This window comes from Nilaparvata lugens, chromosome 4, assembly GCF_014356525.2.
Source record: "Nilaparvata lugens isolate BPH chromosome 4, ASM1435652v1, whole genome shotgun sequence".
NCBI lineage: Eukaryota > Metazoa > Arthropoda > Insecta > Hemiptera > Delphacidae > Nilaparvata > Nilaparvata lugens.
Window position 1 is genome coordinate 8,801,091 of NC_052507.1, and position 22,230 is coordinate 8,823,320.

Sequence of the window (22,230 nt, forward strand, 5' to 3'; positions counted from 1 at the left end):
TCCCTCTCAGATACCCCTTTTTGGAGACCCCTCACCAACTGTGATCCATACCCTATCGAATACAATGTCTCCTTCCTTGTTACTATCCTGTATCCTATAATTCCTCCTCTTTTTCTTCCAAAATCCTCCTCCTCTATCACCTCCACACCCTGTCCAATAATCCCAAATATCCCCAATTACTCCATCATTGCTTTTGTGACACCCTCACCAACTGTAATCCACCCCAATCAATGTGCCATCTCCTTCCTTATTTACTTTTCTGTATCCCCTATTCTTCATCCTCCTCCCATGCTACATCCTTTCTCTCTATCACCTCCACCACCTGTCTGATATTCCCTAATATCCCCAATTACCCCATCATTGTTTTTGGACACCCCTCACCTACTGTGATCTATTCTCTATCCTATCCACTGTCTCCTTCTTTGTTTACTATCCTGTATTCCCTATCACTCATCCTCCTCTTATGCTACATCCTCTCCCTCTATCAACTCCACACCCTGTCCAATATTCTCAAATATCCCTAATCACTCCATCATTGTTTTTGGACACCCCTCACCTACTGTGATCTATTCTCTATCCACCATCTCCTTCTTTGTTTACTCTCCTGTATTCCCTATCCTTCATCCTCCTCTTATGCTACACCCTCTCCCTTCATCACCCTGTCCAAAATTCCAAAATATCCCCAATCTCTCCATCATTGTTTTTGGATCCCTCATCCACCCCCAACCACTCTACCATTTCCTTCCTTGTTCACTATCCTATATTCCCTATCCTTCATCCTCCTCTTATGCTACACCCTCTTCCTCTATCACCTCTACTCCCTCTCCAATATTCCCAAATATCTCCCAATCATTGTTTTTGGAAACCTCACCCCACTATGATCTATTCCCTATCCAATCTACCATCTACTTCTTTTTTACTATCTTGTATTCACCATCATTCATCCTCCTCTTATGCTACATCCTCCCCCACAATCACCTACTCTCCTTGTAAAATACCCCCAAATACTCTAATCTACCATCTCCTTCCTTGTTTACCATCCTGTATTCCCTATCCTCCATCCTTCTCTCACCCTACATCCTCTCCCTCATTAACCTCCACCCCTGTCCAATATACCTCCAAATACTCCATCAACTCCTCCCCCCCCCCACCCCGCTAATCGAACATTGCAACTTGACCAGGCAATAAGCATGCAATCCTTTCCTCCCCCACCCATCAAGGTGACACCTCGTTATGATGGCAGCGGATTAACAACTGTTATATGATCGCCAGAGCAATTCCACAGATCTGCCTGTCTGACCACTTTAAATTGGCGCATGCCTATATAGTGGGATCCACTCTAACCTGACAGTATTATTCTAATGGGGAACATCGCTTTCATTTTATGGGGGATGGTGACAGAGTCTGTGTGGTGTCACTGTAGTGAGATTCACTTTAAACTGTGGGATTTCTCTGTCTAGATACTTCAAATTGGTGCTGTTATAATCTGCCTATAGTGAGATACACTCTCAATAGGTCAGCATTTTCTGATGGGGAGTATTAATGTTTTTGTGCTAACAGTTCAAAGTTATGATCACTGTGTCTCTTCATAATGCCAATATACATGCCCAATCATCTATTTCAGTTACCAATAGAATCATATACTTATATTGGGATTTTCTTGTCTGATTATTAAATAGTTATTTGTGCAACTAGTGCGCAAAGTGACAGTTTGCTGCACCGAAAGAAATGTTTACGCCCAAGCCGTAGGCAAGGACGGAATGGTTTCTTGGGTGCAACAGAGGTACTTTGTGCACGTATTTCACATTTAATTTTTCCTACAGTTACCATTGAATATGAGAAGTGGGTAATTATGGATAAAATGATGGCTGAATCCATCAAATGTTGTGTGTGTGATGCTGTTATTAATAACAACCTTATTCATTTAAAAATTAATAATCCAATTGAAGTTGAAAATTCTCAGCCAAAGTTCTCATCTTTATTCATTCAAGAATCAGAAAAAATACAGATAAAACAAAATATTCGCATTCAAAATACACGCCAACAGCCGGTTGGGATGACTGCAAAATGGCTGAACCGACAAGCGCGCGACCTAGCGGGAAGAATCGTACCTAACTTCGTTTCATCCAACTAAAAACAGTATTCAGATATTTAGACATGGTTAACTTACTAAATTACCGGAAAATATATAAGTAAACTAAAAAATATTTATGAAAAACATAGACAACAGAAATATTTTATTGTAGTATATTCTAATGTTATTTTATTAATTTTATTGACATGGATCTCGAACGGTAATTATTTAACCTGAAAATTCGAATTTCATAATGTGTGTTTGCTACATTTCTCATTGCTTATAGTTGAAATAATTATTACTGTCAATATAAAATGAACATTATTTATTATTAAATGATGATAAGTTATTATTTATTATGATTTAGATAAACATTATTCTTGTTTTGGATTTCTAGATTGGGATCTTATCCTAAATGTAGGGTAGCCATTGAAATGATTCTTATCTAAATCTAACCACAGTCGTTGTTACCAACATAATTTTTGTTTTCGTGCACTAATCCTCCATATAACCCACAAACTATTTTGTGTTGCCATGTTGCAAATGTGGAGTGCAGGAAAAATTTTTCCCGCACTAGAGCGGAAAAGTGATTCTTTGCGTTCTGTAATCAGTGCAGGAATGGCCACTTTTCAAGGTAATTGTAGAAAAGGAAATTTCCTTTCCATCATAGAATTTGAATCTCATTATCTCCACAATGATACTAAACTTCAACTTGCCAAAATTGAACAATATCATTGCCAAAGATCATCAATTTACAAATTGTGTGAGCCACCGTACTAGGCTCACAATGGAACATCCATACACGAGTATAAAACAGCATTATTCTATATGCAATAGATTATCAAGTGGATTAGTATAGAGCAGTGGTCGCCAAACTGATGAGCCTTTGAGCTAGAATAGCATTTATAAATCTTCTAGTGAGCTACCAACGAATATTAGAATAAACAAAATATCTTTTATGGCCTATAAAGATACATTCCTAGTGTTGAAATCTACTTATCTCATAGCAAAAAGTACAACAAAGTTGAAATTTACATTTCAATGAGAGCAGTGGAACTCTTTTTGCGATCAAGTATTTTCTTGACGTTGTAGCCGCCATTCTGATGCAGTTGTCCAAAACATGTCCCTATATCGATTTTTATGAATTTCATAATTGAAAAAGATGATTTTACACAAGTAGGTAGAGCTGAGCATAGCTTTCAACCTCAATGCAACTTGAATAATAATTGGATATTTTTTTCTACAATAATATCAAGTTGTAGTTAAGTGTTATTATAGTAGATTATCAATCGCTATACACACTCAAACTACCGTACTAGGCACACAATGTAACATATCTAATAAATGCGAGTACAAAAACGATTTATTCTATGCTATGGATTATCAATTATCTAGATTAGTATAGAGTAGTAGTATTGTTGTTATTCTAGTAGATTATCAAGCGGTACACACTCAAACTACCGTACTAGGCTCACAATGTAACATATCTAATATGCGAGTACAAAAACAATTTATTCTATGATGCTATGGATTATTAATTATCTAGATTAGTGTGGAGTAGTAGTATTGTTGTTATTCTAGTAGATTATCAAGCGGTACACACTCAAACTACCGTACTAGGCACACAATGTAACATATCTGATAAATGCGAGTACAAAAATGATTTATTCTATGCTATGGATTATCAGTTATCTAGATTAGTATTAAGTAGTAGAATTGTTGTTTTTCTAGTAGATTATCTATCGGTACACACTGAAACTACCGTACTAGGCACACAATGTAACATATCTAATATGCGAGAACAAAAACGATTTATTCTTTGATGCTATGGACTATCAATCATCTAGATTAGTATAAGTAATAGTATTGCTGTTATTCCAGTAGACTATCAAGCGGTACACACTCAACCACCGTACCAGGCTCAAAATGAAACACCTATACACGAGTACAATATAGCTTCATTCTATGATTTTATGGATTATAAAGTATCTAGATTAGTATAGAGTAATAATAAGTAGTAGTATAGATATTCCAGTGGATTATCAAGCAGTACAAAAACTCCAACAATGAACCCCGATAACATTCACCAAACTTCCATATTGGAAGCTGCCTAGGGCCATCTCTCCAACTGTAGGTGATATTATTATCTGAGTGGATCTATTTGCCGGAGTCTGGGGAGTTGTAAGGGGAGTTTGATGTCCTCTATGCCAGTGCAATGCGATGATAACCCGGGCTAGAGTGGTCTCTAGAGCAGACTAGAGTGGTCTCTTGTGAGTTTTGTTTTCGGTTGCTGGGAGGCTTGTTTTGTTAGTTCACGTTGTGACCGCTAGGGGACAAACAGCGCTTTCACTTTTACATTCGTTTCTGTTTTCTGATGTCTCCGAGGGAAATATTTGGCAACGGTTGTAAGCTATTTCGATTTTCAGATAAGATATTGTATGATAGGGGAATTTCGTGTATTTTTCGGGAAACTTTTTTGTTGAAAATATTGATATTGGATACATTTATGTTGAAATATTTGATATATGTTTAAAATACATGAGGCTACTTGGATGTTCAATAATAGAAAGTCACTATATAGTACCCTATAGTGAGGTCCACGTTATAATGGTAGTGGATAAAGATAGAAGAATAGCGATGCCGATTCTCTGCATTAATTAATTATATTTCTACACTGTCAAAAACATAATTGGCATCGTTGTGGACCTAGAAAAGGATGGTACCACCGGCTTTGTCGAATGATAGACAAGGATAGCAAAACCAAAGTTGATCAAATACTGTCATTATAACGTGGACCAAACTATAGTTTGAAGTGATTCAATTACTAATATGATAACTGGGATTGGACATTGTGAGCCTCTAAATGCCCTATAACATCGACTATATTGATTTCTGAAAAGTAATGTTAAATTTCAAAGTAATATGTAACTCGACTCAGTATGTAATACAAAGTATCCTAACGAAATCAGATGCAAGCTGTAGAAGAACTCATCCCCTTGGATAAAACTTCCACATGAAGTCAATGACTGTTGAGAAGTCACGTACTATGGGGGTTCCGACTTTTATCAATCTGGTGGAATTAAGGCGAAACCCTATACACCCCAAGTGATGGGAAGGGAGCTAGCAGATAGGATCTCTAGCCCCCATTGACATTGGGTGGGATAGAAAGAGAATGTGAGAGAGAAAGAAAGACTGGGGAATAGTAAGAGACGAACAGAAGTGAAGAGTGTGGTGGAGAAGAAGTGGAACAAAGAGTGCGAGAAGAGGGAGAAAGATAGAGGGAGCAATATAAAGAGAGCATGAAATAGTAGACAGTGGGTAGAGTAAAAAGAGAGATGAGAGAGAAAGAATGACTGGGAAATAGTAAGAGACGAACAGAAATGAGGAGCGAGGGGAAGAAGAAGTGGAACAAAGTGTGCGAGAAGAGGGAGAAAGATAGAGGGAGCAATATAAAGAGAGCATGAAATAGTAGACAGTAGGTAGAGTAGAAAGAGAGAGTGAGAGAGAAAGAATGACTGGGAAACAGTAGGAGACGAACTGGAATGGAGAGTGGGGAGAAGAAGAAATGGAGCAAAGAGTGAGAAAAAAGGGAGAAAGATAGAGGGAGCAATATAGAAAGAATAATTGGGAGAGAGTGAGAGATGAACTTGAGTGGTGATTGAGGAGAATAACTTAAACAAAGAGTCAGAAGGATATAAGCCAGAAAGTATGAAGAGGAGCAACGTAGACCTGTGTGAGACACATATATAGAGAAAAAATGAGGAGAGACAGAAATGATGTGAAGTTGTAGGAGCTGTTGTCAAATTTTGATGATCAACGAATCAAACAGGGCACAAAATAATGAAAAGTTCAAGGATGAAAATGATGTGGAAACAGCAGAGCCAGGTAATGAAGAAGAGAAAGTGGAGAAGTGGAAATGCAAAAATGAGGAGAGTGAATAAGTAGAGGAAGAATGAGAAGAAGTAGTATGAGTGGATGAAAAAAGGGATGAAGTGGAGTGCTAGGATAAGCTTGTGATTAGAAAAAATGAAAGAAAAAGAGAAATCAGATAAGTAAGAAATTGATGGGAAGGGGAAGATGAAGCAGAGAAGAAGAAGAAGAAGAAGAGAAGAAGAAGAAGAGAAGAAGAAGAAGAAGAAGAAGAAGAAGAAGAAGAAGAAGAAGAAGAAGAAGAAGAGAAGAAGAAGAAGAGAAGAAGAAGAAGAAGAACAAGAACGATATCAAGAACAATAACAAGAAACTCCTGAAGGAGCAATGGTCAGTTACAGAAGAAAACCAATTCAAGTTTACCAAAATCAACATATTACAGGGGGGTGGGAGTTGGAAGTCAAATATGAGGTGCTTGCCCCCTATCATGAAATTCAGATTGTCGGCTCACCACACGACGAGACGGGAATTATCGCATCTAACACGTGTCACCACCATAATTAATAATCTACTGACCCCGTCCCCTCTTTTTGCACCCCCGGTCCAAAATACCCCCTTTTGGACACCCCTGATCCACCCTGATTCATGGCCTATCCAAACTACTGTATGCTTCCTTGTCTATCATGCTGTATACCATATCCTTTATCCTTTTCCTCATACCTCTTGCAACGCCCCACCACTATCCCTCTCAGATACCCCTTTTTGGAGACCCCTCACCAACTGTGATCCATACCCTATCGAATACAATGTCTCCTTCCTTGTTTACTATCCTGTATCCTATAATTCCTCCTCTTTTTCTTCCAAAATCCTCCTCCTCTATCACCTCCACACCCTGTCCAATAATCCCAAATATCCCCAATTACTCCATCATTGCTTTTGTGACACCCCTCACCAACTGTAATCCACCCCCAAACCAATGTGCCATCTCCTTCCTTATTTACTTTTCTGTATCCCCTATTCTTCATCCTCCTCCCATGCTACATCCTTTCTCTCTATCACCTCCACCACCTGTCTGATATTCCCTAATATCCCCAATTACCCCATCATTGTTTTTGGACACCCCTCACCTACTGTGATCTATTCTCTATCCAATCCACTGTTTCCTCCTTTGTTTACTATCCTGTATTCCCTATCACTCATCCTTCTCTTATGCTACATCCTCTCCTTCTATCACCTCCACACCCTGTCCAATAGTCTCAAATATCCCCAATCACTCCATCATTGTTTTTGGACACCTCTCACCTACTGTGATCTATTCTCTATCCACCATCTCCTTCTTTGTTTACTCTCCTGTATTCCCTATCCTTCATCCTCCTCTTATGCTACACCCTCTCCCTCTATCACCTCCACACCCTGTCCAATATTCCCAAATATCCCCCAATCTCTCCATCATTGTTTTTGGATACCCTCATCCACCCCCAAACCAATCTACCATTTCCTTCCTTGTTCACTATCCTATATTCCCTATCCTTCATCCTCCTCTTATGCTACACCCTCTCCCTCTATCACCTCCACTCCCTCTCCAATATTCCCAAATATCCCCAATCATTGTTTTTGGAAACCCCCACCCACTATGAACTATTCCCTATCTAATCTACCATCTCCTTCCTTTTTTACTATCCTGTATTCCCTATCCTCCATCCTTCTCTCACCCTACATCCTCCCCCACAATCACCAACACCCTTGTAAAATACCCCCAAATACTCTAATCTACCACCTCCTTCCTTGTTTACCATCCTGTATTCCCTATCCTCTATCCTTCTCTCACCCTACCACAGATATACTGAATGGAAACTTGTAATCAATCGCCTATCTAACCAATGCTTTTTACATGACGCCAATACTAAACACGTCACGAGACCTTGGGAAGTTCCAATCCTGGTCTTCTGATTGGCTCGTGGCAGTGAATGAGATCAATGATCCGGATCATTGAAGTGATCCGAACCTACCATCGATACTATTACAATGCGGCGCTTCCTAACAAGATGGCGGATTTTGGCGTCAGGATATAGCCAAGTTCCGTACTGTATGTATACTGTGACCCTACATCCTCTCCCTCATTAACCTCCACCCCTGTCATATACCTCCAAATACTCCATCAACTCCTCCCCCCCACCCTGCTAATCAAACATTGCAACTTGACCAGGCAAATAAGCGTGCAATCATTTCCTCCCCCACCCATCAAGGTGACACCTCGTTATGATGGCAGCGGATTAACAACTGTTATATGATCGCCAGAGCAATTCCACAGATCTGCCTGTCTGACCACTTTAAATTGGCGCATGCCTATATAGTGGGATCCACTCTAACCTGACAGTATTATTCTAATGGGGAACATTGCTTTCATTTTATGGGGGATACTGACAGAGTTTGTGTGGTGTCACTGTAGTGAGACCACTTCAACCTGACAGTATTATTCTAATGGGGAGCATTGCTGTTATTCATAAGGAATACTGACAGTTGAAGGTGAAGCTCACTGTAACTATATATGTCTACTCATTGAATTCTATATAATATATTGGGATTTTTCTGTCTGGATACTTCAAATTGGTGCTGTTATAATATGCGTATAGTGAGATACACTCTCAATAGGTCAGCATTTTCTGATGGGGAGTATTAATGTTTTTGTGCTAACAGTTCAAAGTTATGATCACTGTGTCTCTTCATAATGCCAATATACACGCCCAATCATCTATTTCAGTTACCAATAGAATCCTATATTTATATTGGGATTTTCTTGTCTGATTATTAAATAGTTATTTGTGCAACTAGTGGGCAAAGTGACAGTTTGCTGCACAGAAAGAAATGTTTACGCCCAAGCCGTAGGCAAGGGCGGAATGGTTTCTTGAGTGCAGCAGAGGAACTTTGTACCTTTGCACGTATTTCACATTTAATTTTTCCTACAGTTACCATTGAATATGAGAAGTGGGTAATTATGAATAAAATGATGGCTGAAATCCATCAAATGTTTGTGTGTGTGATGCTGTTATTAATAACAACCTTAATTCATTTAAAAATTAATAATCCAATTGAAGTTGAAAATTCTCAGCCAAAGTTCTCATCTTTATTCATTCAAGAATCAGAAAAAATACAGATAAAACAAAATATTCGCATTCAAAATACACGCCAACAGCCGGTTGGGATGACTGCAAAATGGCTGAACCGACAAGCGCGCGACCTAGCGGGAAGAATCGTACCTAACTTCGTTTCATCCAACTAAAAACAGTATTCAGATATTTAGACATGGTTAACTTACTAAATTACCGGAAAATAATATAAGTAAACTAAAAAATATTTATGAAATAACATAGACAACAGAAAATATTTTATTGTAGTATATTCTAATGTTATTTTATTAATTTTATTGACATGGATCTCGAACGGTTATTATTTAACCTGAAAATTCGAATTTCATAATGTGTGTTTGCTACATTTCTCATTGCTTATAGTTGAAATAATTATTACTGTCAATATAAAATGAACATTATTTATTATTAAATGATGATAAGTTATTATTTATTATGATTTAGATAAACATTATTCTTGTTTTGGATTTCTAGATTGGGATCTTATCCTAAATGTAGGGTAGCCATTGAAATGATTCTTATCTAAATCTAACCACAGTCGTTGTTAACAACATAATTTTTGTTTTCGTGCACTAATCCTCCATATAACCCACCAACTATTTTGTGTTGCCATGTTGCAAATGTGGAGTGCAGGAAAAATTTTTCCCGCACTAGAGCGGAAAAGTGATTCTTTGCGTTCTGTAATCAGTGCAGGAATGGCCACTTTTCAAGGTAACTGTAGGAAAAGGAAATTTCCTTTCTATCATAGAATTTGAATCTCATTATCTCTACAATGATACCAAACTTCAACTTGCCAAAATTGAACAATATCATAGCCAAAGATCATCAATTTACAAATTGTGTGAGCCACCGTACTAGGCTCACAATGGAACATCCATACACGAGTACAAAATAGCTTTATTCTATAACACTATAGATTATCAATCAGATTAGGAAAGAGTAATATCTAGTAGTAGCATAGTTATTCTATATATACACTTACAAACTGTGTTAACTACCGAACTAATCTCACAATGAAACATACATACACGAGTATAAAACAGCATTATTCTATAATGCAATAGATTATCAAGTGGATTAGTATAGAGCAGTGGTCGCCAAACTGATGAGCCTGTGAGCTAGAATAGCATTTATAAATCTTCTAGTGAGCTACCAACGAATATTAGAATAAACAAAGTATCTTTGATCGCCTATAAAGATACATTTCTAGTGTTGAAATCTACTTATATCATAGCAAAAAGTACAACAAAAGTTGAAATTTACATTTCAATGAGAGCAGTGGAACTCTTTTTGGCGATCAAGTACTTTCTTGACGTTGTAGCCGCCATTCTGATGCAGTTGTCCAAAACATGTCCCTATATCGATTTTTTATGAATTTCATAATTGAAAAAGATGATTTTACACAAGTAGGTAGAGCTGAGCATAGCTTTCAACCTCAATGCAACTTGAATAATAATTGGATATTTTTTTCTACAATAATATCAAGTTGTAGTTAAGTGTTATTATAGTAGATTATCAATCGCTATACACACTCAAACTACCGTACTAGGCACACAATGTAACATATCTGATAAATGCGAGTACAAAAACGATTTATTCTATGATGCCATGGATTATCAATTATCTAGATTAGTGTAGAGTAGTAGTATTGTTGATATTCTAGTAGATTATCAATCGCTACACACTCAAACTACCGTACTAGGCACACGATGTAACATATCTAATATGCGAGTACAAAAACTATTTATTCTATGATGCCATGGATTATTAATTATCTAGATTAGTGTGGAGTAGTAGTATTGTTGTTATTCTAGTAGATTATCAAGCGGTACACACTCAAACTACCGTACTAGGCACACAATGTAACATATCTGATAAATGCGAGTACAAAAACGATTTATTCTATGCTATGGATTATCAGTTATCTAGATTAGTATTAAGTAGTAGAATTGTTGTTTTTCTAGTAGATTATCTATCGGTACACACTGAAACTACCGTACTAGGCACACAATGTAACATATCTAATATGCGAGAACAAAAACGATTTATTCTATGATGCTATGGACTATCCAATCATCTAGATTAGTATAAAGTAGTAGTATTGGTGTTATTCCAGTAGACTATCAAGCGGTACACACTCAAACCACCGTACCAGGCTCAAAATGAAACACCTATACACGAGTACAATATAGCTTCATTCTATGATTTTATGGATTATAAAGTATCTAGATTAGTATAGAGTAATAATAAGTAGTAGTATAGATATTCCAGTGGATTATCAAGCAGTACAAAAACTCCAACAATGAACCCCGATAACATTCACCAAACTTCCATATTGGAAGCTGGCCTAGGGCCATCTCTCCAACTGTAGGTGATATTATTATCTGAGTGGATCTATTTGCCGGAGTCTGGGGAGTTGTAGGGAGGAATTTGATGTCCTCTCTGCCAGTGCAATGCGATGATAACCCGGGCTAGAGTGGTCTCTAGAGCAGACTAGAGTGGTCTCTTGTGAGTTTTGTTTTCGGTTGCTGGGAGGCTTGTTTTGTTAGTTCACGTTGTGACCGCTAGGGGACAAACAGCGCTTTCACTTTTCCATTCGTTTCTGTTTTCTGATGTCTCCGAGGGAAATGTTTGGCAACGGTTGTACGCTATTTCGATTCTCAGATAAGATATTGTATGATAGGAGAATTTCATGTGTTCGTTGGGAAAATTTCATGTTGAAAATATTGATATTGAAGTAATAAGGCTACTTGGATGTTCAATAATAGAAAGTCACTATATAGTACCCTATAGTGAGGTCCACGTTATAATGACAGTATTTGATCAACTTTGGTTTTGGTATCCTTGTCTATCATTTGACAAAGCCGGTGGTACTATCCATTTCTAGGTTCACAACGATGCCAATTATGTTTTTGACAGTGTAGAAATATAATTAATTAATTCAGAGAATCGGCATTGCTATTTTTCTATCTTTATCCACTGCCATTATAACGTGGACCTCACTATAGTTATATTTCATGAAACACTAATAAAGTCCGACAGATATTACTTTTTACATCACTCTCTCGTGTGGACGACTGGCGACATTTTTTGCTGTGTAAAAATAAGGGTAAGTTTTGCTCTGGCATTCATGCTCTTATGGCAGTTTTCACAAGGATAGTACATAGCTAAGTACATAATTATAAACTATGTACTATTCTTGGAGTCTCCAAACGTTTGCAGCTTGCAAAATGTGAAAAATCCCATAAGCTAAGTACCAAGAGTATTCGTTTGTTTAGTCGTCGGAACAAGTAGTGCTAATAAGAGTATGATAATAGTTATTTGTATATCTAGAGTGAAAAGTACGACTTTTTCTCCCTGAGGGAAAAAGTTTGAAGCCCGAGGCGAAGCCGAGGGCAACAATTTTCCAGAGGAAGAAAAAGTATTTTTCGCTCGTGATGTACACAACATTTTTCCTCCATCTACATTTTTTTATAGAAACTGCAAATTAAATCATTCTAATAACTTACGTATTGGTGACAATGTTTTCTAACAACATAACCTAAAAACTAAAACCTAAAAACCGGTCGTCTGATAGGCACTGCTGATTGCGGCCAAAGTTGTAACAATCATATCAGCTGAGCTACCAAAAATGGCTGACTCCAGATCACGCGGTTCAGATATGAATTGCAGAATGCAGATCAAAAATATTTGTTGGCTGGTATTTTGAATAGAATAAAATATTTTAAAAATTGTATAAATTTTCATCGTCTACCAATATTAAGAATATAATATCATACAAACATACATTTCATGAGTTGATCAAATTTCTGGTTGTGGTATTGAATTCAGTTGACTCAATGACAGACACCTCTATTACGCTTTCTCATCTGAGCTTAGACCTTCTAACCTATTACCATGTAAGTTTTTAAAATAGAGATGCTTCCCATGTTATTTAAATGGAGTCACTTTTACTCCCTAGGGAGTTTTTCTGTTTTTTACCACCTAGAGCGGAAAAGTGACACTTTAGTATTATGTTTCAGGGAATAAAGTAAGTACTTTAGACAGTAGGTGGAGGAAAATGTAATTTTACTATCTGTTCTATTTTTGATCAGCACTTCATGTATGAACAAGTGATTTATCGATTGAGGAACTATTTCTCTTACAATTTTCCATGCTAACTTGTCGATTAATGAACTATATTGACCTCCAAATTATCCATGCTTACTTTATAAATAAACCAATGAACTATCGATCAAAGATCCATTGATTTCTAAATTTTCCATGCCAACTTCATGAATGAACCAATTAATTATCGATCAAAGATCCATTGATTTCTTTATTTTCCATGCTAATTTCATGAATGAACCAATTAATTATCGATCAAAGATCCATTGATTTCTAAATTTTCCATGCTAACTTCATGAATGAACCAATTAATTATCGATCAAAGATCCATTGATTTCTTAATTTTCCATGCCAACTTCATGAATGAACCAATTAATTATCGATTAAAGATCCGTTGATTTCTAAATTTTTCATGCCATCTTCATGAATGAACCAATTAATTATCGATTAAAGATCCATAGTTTTTTTAATTTTTCATGCTGACTTCATGAATGAACCAATTAATTATCAATTTAAGAACCATTGATTACATGCTAAATTCATGAATGGAACAATGAATTATAGGAAAAGAACCTTTGATTTCTCAATTTTGAATGCTAAACCCTATGAATGAACAAATCAATTATCGATTGAAGAACTATTGATCTCTAAATTTCCCATGCCAACTTTATGAATGAACTGATGAAGCATCGATTGAAGAACTATTGATCTCCAAATTTCCCATGCCAGTTTTATGGATGAACCAATGAATTATCGATTGGAGAACCACTGATTTCTAAATTTTCCATGCTAACTTTATGAATGAACCAATGAATTATCGATTAAAGATCCATTGATTTCTAATTTCTCCATGCTCGCTTCATGTATCAACTCATGAATTATCGATTGAAGAACTATCGATCTCCAAATTCACATCTCTAACCTTCCTAAACATGCTTTTCTACAGTGTTGATCACCATAAAATCGCCATAACCCGGTTCCCGGTTGCAGCATCGATAATGAACAATAAGTGATTATTCCGGTGTGATTGTGCTATAACAGCTGCTCGCTGCATTTTCAATACGCAAACAGTCAGTGCACAGTAATTACTTTGTTGCCGAATTTATCGGGCGACGCTGGTTTTAGCAGCGGAGTGCCGATTATCGCACGCTCCAGTTAATGTGTGTTGGAGAGAGAGGGAGTGAACGAGTTTTAAGTGGGTTAGAGAGGTATGGAGCATCGAAAAAGTGGATTTACACAGATTTTATGAGGGAGAGAGAGTGTGTGTGAGGGGAAGAGAAAGAGAGAGAGAGATTGATTGATTGATTGATTGAGTACTTTATTTATGTAGATTACAATATATACTGGCTTATACACTTATATAAAATAAGATTTAAAAAACAGGCATATACTCTGCTGAACTTGAAAAGAATATGACTAACAGCAAAAAACAATGGGCAACAATAAAGACTTGACTGGTGAGAAGAAGATTAATAAATCTATAACACTCAGCGATGAAGCAGGGTCCTAATAACATGTGATAATGAAGTAGCACGAATGTTTAATGATCACTTTTGCACTATAGCTGATGGTTTAAGAGAACAAATTATGTGTGATAATAATCAAATAAATAATGCATTCAAGAAGTATGAGAAAAATTTCCAAAGCAATAGAATAATTAATTCGATCTTTTTCTACCCGACGACCGAAGTAGAGATCTTGAACATCATATCAGAAATCCAAAATAATAAATCACCAGGATACGACAATATAACACCATCACTAATAAAATCTATAGCACACTATATCATTGATGTCCTAGTATTTATATTTAACCTAATTTTAAGTACGGGTGAATTTCCTGCGGAGTTTAAAAAGCTGTAGTTATTCCCTTATTTAAAAAAAATAACAGAATGCAGGCTACAAATTATAGACCAATTTCGTTGTTGTCAGTATTTTCTAAAATACTCGAGAAAATGTTAAGAGCCGGGTCACGAATTTCCTGGAACAGCACAACTTCTTTAGCAAAAACCAATATGGCTTTCAGAGCAGGCTTAATACAGGTTCAGCAATCATGAAACTGATGTCAGGGGTATATGATAGTATCAACGAAAGAAAGTCATGTGCTGCATTGTTTGTTGACGTCATGAAAGCCTATGATATGGTTGACCATGATATTTATTAGATAATATGTATCGAGCAGGATTAAGAGGCATTGCACACAAATGGTTCAGATCCTACCTCACTGGTAGACTGCAGCAAACTAAGGTTAATAGCAGTGTAGTCAGTGATTTTAGTGAATTGAAAATTGGAATACCACAGGGATCAGTGTTATCGGGTTTACTTTTTTTAATCTATGTGAATAACTTATGTAATGGTACTTTCAAGGGAAACTTGGTTGCATTTGCTGACGACACTGCACTCCTTTATAAATCAAATTCATTAGCTGAACTACAAGAAGACATGCAGAACGACGTCAATGCACTTAGATGGTGGTTCACTCGGAATATGATGGTAATGAGTCCTAAAACAAAATTTATCATATTCAAACTAAGAAAAGATGTCCAATTTCCCTCCCCACTCAAGTACCATAACATCAAATGCTCCTTACTTGCTGACTGCGATTGCATGGACCTTGAACAGGTCAAGAGCATGAAGTACCTGGGTGTGTGGGTGGATAATAGAATCAGTTGGCATGAACACACAAGATATGTCAAGAAAAAATTGTTGAAATATGTAGGGATATTTTATCTTCTTAGGACTGTTTGTAATGCGGAACTGATGAGAAGGATCTACTTCGCTCTCATTAACTCGAATTTGAGTATGGCCTGGAAGTTTGGGGGGGAGCATATAAGGCAGCTTTACAACCAATAATTATCCTACAGAAATCATTCATAAGAATTATGTCTTATAGAAGTAGATATGATCACTCTGCACCGGCTTTCAAAGAACTCAAAATACTGCCAATCAGAAACTTGTATATCTATAAAACACTAAAGCTTTTTTTCGATCGGAGTGGAGAAATGCGGTTGATTAATACGCGCAGGGTTGGAGGAATCAGCTAGATGTGCAAGTCCCTAAACCAAACCTATCTATTTTAAAAAATTCTTCTCTTACCTGGCACCAACATTTTTTAACAAGCTCCCTGTTAATATAAGAGGATGTAGGCAGAAGACATCCTTCTGTAGTTTATTGCACAAACACCTGATTCACGAAGATGTATCAAAGTATTATGACAACATTGTGTAGTAGAGCTGCAGGGTACATTATGACTGCACTAATCAAAAATTAAAAGGTACAAAATTGTTATAATCTACTCTAACAATAATGTTTTTCTAATGGCTGTTAAGCATAAAAAATCTATTGAACTTGTAATACTATTATGTAATCTATTGTGCAATGTTATTAGTTTCCTTTTTGTAATGTTCAACTGATGCTGAAGTTTTCTTTCTTTTTTTTTCTTTGCTTTTGTCGTTTCAGTTTTTTAACTTCTTTCCTTTGTTCTTTTGTTTTTGTATTGTTCAATTATTGTAACAACTTTTTTATCTGCCCAAACAGGTTCAGTAACCTTTGGGTTTATTTTCCAGTGTAAAGATCTTTTGTATTTTTCTTTTCAGGGTATGTTAGCTATTTTAAGCGATTTTTTTTGTAATCAGAAGTTAATGCATGCTCTGAAAGATGTGTAAGTTATGTTAAAAATGGAAAAATAGATTTGATTTTGATTTTTTTGATTTTTGATATACTATAGCTTACAATACAGCAAAATTATAGATGAATTTACATAATATAGACTAAGAAAATAATTATTGAACTGTATATGATATGAAAAAGCAATTTGTAATATAATAACTATAGATAATAATTATATTGTTATGCATCTACATAATAAATTGGCGGAGCTTTGGACATATCAATGACCATTCTTCGGAAAGAATATTAAAAATATCCTCCCCACTAACTCTCTACCAAATTAGAGAGACAAAAAGAGAGAGAGACAGAGTGAGGGAGAGAGTGAGGGTGAGAGAGAGAGGGAGTGAGAAAGAGAAAACGAGTGAGAAAGGTTCAGATCCATGTGCTTGACAAAGAAAAATTCAACCAATATTCTAGCATTAAAAATACTTAAGAGTTAATTACTATGATGAATTGATCATATTAACGAACAAACTTAGGAGTTCACAATAATATGGAGCAGAGATAGGTTGCGAGAATTAAGGTATAACTGCAATCCTTTCATATGAAACGGTGAAGTTTCGATCTTCAGTTGTTCTCTCTCAGAGACTCTCTATTTCATTCTCTCATCAAAACTTCACCGTTAAAAAGAGATTCAGATACTATTCATGTGTTTAACAAAACAAAATTCAACTTACGTTCTAGCGTTCAAAATAAATACCAGTAGCAGTAAAATAACATAATCATATCAAACTAAAGAGTTCTACAATAATATTGAGCAAGAAAAATGATGAAATATGCGAAAGTTGAGGTACTGTAATGTTTTCACTTGAAACGGTGAAGTTTGGACCTTAGAAGTCAATTCTCAGAGAGGGTATCAAGGATACCACCCTCTATCAGAGTATCAAGAGAGAGGGAGGGAGAGAGAGAAAGAAGAAAAGAGATTGATTGATTGATTGATCGAGAAAGAGAGAGAAAGAGATTGATAGATTGATTGAGTACTTTATTTATGTAGATTACAATATATACTGGCTTATACACTTATATACAATAGCTTACAACACAGCAAAATTATAGATGAATTTACGTAATATAGACTAAGAAAATAATTATTGAAAGTATATGATATGAAAAAGTAATTTGTAATATAATAACTATGGATAATTATATTGTTATGCATCTACATAAATTGGCGGAGCTTTGGACATATCAATGTCCATTCTTCGGAAAGAATATTAAAAATATCCTCCCCACTAACTCTCTACCAAGAGAGAGAGAGAGAGTGAGTGAGTGAGAGAGATATGATGATGGTATTTGTGACGAAGAAAAAGATGGTATTATTGGTTGTTCTGTGAAGAGATAGAGAAGAATGAGAAAAGGAATAAGTAAATGTCGTTTGATTGAAGAAGAGACTCTAATAACATTGACGTTTCAAATTCAGTGGAAAATATAGAACGGCATACTTGCCAATTTCCTTTTACCACATCATTCTATTTTTAGATAACTGTGATTCAAGTCATCCGGGTATATCTAATATATCATATCAATAAAATCAGTTGATTATTGTTTATAATGATGGATTTTATACCAAATTTACTATATTCACTAATGAAATATCTACCTTTCCATGATAAATTTTCATACTTGAGAATATTCTGTTTCTCCATTATATATTTTTTTCATATCCTATGATTGAGTATATAATGAGATTAACAAGGATGGAGAATATTGGGATTCACTAGAATTCAAGTGGAGGAGAGATTTAATTATAGTATAGACTTGAAGGGAAACTCGAAATCTAAATTACTAGAACGTCGGAGCAGGAGAGCAGTCAACACATCAGGATTGGGTGTCGGAAAAGTGAATTGGCTCCAATGTGAATTTGTGAAGAAGGGAGAGACAGTGTATGATTGAGTACGAGAAGGAATATGATGAGAAGGACAGAGAAACCGTTGAGTACTTCTAAGAAAGAAATTGGTAAAATGTGTGAGAAAGAAAGGAGTGAACATGAGGATAGGGTGTCAAAAAATAAGTGAATTGATTCAAGTGTAAGTAATGATTGATTTGATTGATTGAGTACTTTATTTATGTAGATTACAATATATACTGGCTTATACACTTATATACAATAGCTTACAATACAGCAAAATTATAGATGAATTTATATAGACTAAGAAAATAATTATTGAACTGTATATGGTATGAAAAAAGCAATCTGTAATAACTGTAGATAATTATATTGTTATGCATCTACATAAATTGGCGGAGCTTTGGACATATCAATGTCCATTCTTCGGATAGAATATTAAAAATATCCTCCCCACTAACTCTCTACCAAAAATATGTGAGAGAGTGAGAGAGACTGAGTACAAGGAAGATAACATTGTGATGAGAAGGACAGGGAAAACGTTAGAGGAAGAGAGGAGTAAACATATCATGAGTATTGGGTGTCGAAAAAGTGAGTACAAGCAAGATTATGATGAGCTGGACAGAGAGGGTAGATTGAAAAGAGAGTGGTTGTTCATTGGCGTAGAGGGACCGATATAATCTGCTCGTTTTCATATGATTGCATTCACACTGATCAGATCCCATTCATTATTGATTCGCGGCTTGTGGTGTGAAAGCGACTAGAATATTCTGTCGGGATTGAACTGTGAGATATCACATGGCGATGGCAGGCTTCCAGCATAGTAACGTAGATAGCTGTGATAATGACTGTATGGTATTCCGTGATAAAATGTGTGATAATTTGTATTCATCTGTGATAAATCTATCAATATAATGACGGAAAGAATTGGCGTATACACGTACGGGATAGAAAATTTATGAATGACGCATCATCATGTCTGAACTACTGGACTGATCAACGTGAAATTTAGCATCTAGATTCTTAATTGACCGAAGATGGTTATGGGCCTATTTTAACATGAATGAGGCATCATCACGTCTGAGCTACAGGACTGATTAATTTGAAATTTTGCATCTAGATTCTCAATTCACCGAGGTTCTTCAAGATTTCACAAGGTCAAGTTTTCATTTTGTCAAGTTTTGAATTGGTCCCCCGCTGAACACGGGTTACCTTTTAGCCTGTAACAATGTGTGATAAATATTAAATCTTTCTCTTGATAATATTAATTGTAAACTATTATCTGTGCTCTCATAATTGATCAAGTAGTTTGCAAATTATCTGCGATATCAGGAATTATTATTTCTTACAATCTCATCTATATAATAAGAGAGAGTAGGGTTGTGTTTGTTCGTGTGTTCGTTTGTTCGTTTGTTCGTTTGTTCGCATCAAAACATGTCAACTTGTGGATTGCATACCGGAAAAACGGGAATGATTTAGATCTTCAAATTTTGAACATAGATTCTAAAAATATCAATCTCCTGCACCTGGAAGCCCAAATTTCAATTTTATTTCTAGATTTTTCAGAATATTAATGTTCAAATTCATCTATGCTACCGTAGGCTACATGAAGTTTCATAGCCCAAAGTGTGTCTTTTCATCAGCGGGTTATAAGACTACGATTTACGAACATCTATGTAGCGCAGCGGTAAAAGGCCTGCTTACGGAGTGATGGTTCCTCGGTTCGAATTCCCGAGGCTATCCCATTTTATTGTTCTTAATTTTTTCCCTCGAAACGTATTATTATCAATTATTTTTTGAAGGAATTTGTTTTCATTACTATTGAACTTGGATTTTATCAAATAATTATTTTTAATGTAAAATTTTGCCACCAGTACAAATGAATTGGACATAGTCTTCATGCTGTAGGCCTATATATTGATTTTCATAAGAAAAACATGAATAGATCACAATAAAATAAGAAATAATTTATATTCTTCAGTTATATTGTACTATCAGATACGAATTCCCAGTGAAACGAGTATTTTAGGTATTTTGTTTGGAATTGGGAAAACAAAAGGCTGCCTGATTCAAATTGAGGAGGATTCTAATCGAACTAAAATTTATTGATGTATTGGAAAAATCAATATGATTCTGTGAGGTTTCCAAGTATTATGTATCTTCAGTTTTCTATACTATAATAAAGGTAAGAACTGGCTTATACACGTAAGGAATAGGGAATTATGTTTGACGCATCATCACGTCTGAAATATACTCAACTGATTAATTTGAAATTTTGCATATGGACTCTTCATTAACCGAGGATGGTTATAGGCCTATTTTAAAATTTCGATTTTTTATTACGTCAAGTTTTCATTTTGCAGTTTTAAAATAGACCCTTGCGAAGCACGGGTTACCTACTAGTTCTTAATAATGTCATATACTTACTTCTCACAAAATATGCTATGGAATAAAAATTATTGTATCATGTTTCCATATGGAATGAGGACTCTGTAGTTGTGTTTAAGAATGACATTTGTAAATACTGAGGGTACTAATCTATCGCTTTCCAACAGTGAAGTTGATTAAATACATGAGAACTCTTGAATTCAACCAGAGTTTCACGAGATTATCCCGAGAGTTTCATGTTGGCATTGACTGAATTGGACAAATTTATATAGTTTTTGTGAGAATATGAAGACTTGTTCAAAGAATTGAAATGTTTTGTCAGTTTTTTAAATGGAGTTTTTGAAGATTTCACAAGCTTCCCAAGATTTAATTTGATTATATTTCCATGTAGATTGCGAAACGATTCTTCAAGCTTTAGATAAAAAAATCATGATGTTCCTTTCTCCAACAATCCTGTGAGAATCAATGAAACCCATCAAGGAGATCCAAAATATTATAATTGAAAATTATTCTAGATGTATACTTCCCGAACGATGGAGCTCCAACTCAATTTGTCGACTACTTAAAACTCTTGATGACTGATGTTATTAATGAACCAGAATCAAAGTTTGGAGCCTCGATGCTAATGGAAGATAATGCTCTTGTTTCGGCCAAAAAAATAAAGCTTTCAACTTGAAACTTCTGTTAGCAATCGTGGCCGATTTATTCAATGTATCGCTAATTGTAAAGTTTCTTGTGGAGTGTAGAAAGAGAGGACTTGAGCGAAATGGAGCAGTCGTTCTTTCTTCTAATTGGATCTAGCCGGTTGTTTCAACTAATTTGTCAAACAAGCGTATCAGAAAAGCTTTATGTTATTTGTATTTTTGAACTTATAATATGAGAACGACGTTTCCGATGGAATGATTTTGTTTTCTGAAAGTTTTTCTGATGTGGAAATAGAATGAATCTTTATAATTATAATTTGTAGGATGAAAAAATTGACGTCATATTAAAGCTTTTTCCTATCTTGCACATAATGCTGTTTATAACTATAATTTTTCTCCCCTTTGTCTCTCAAATTATTCTATCATTTATTCTCTTTTCTATTTGTGCCCTTTTTATTTCACTCTACTCTACTAATCTTATCAATTCCA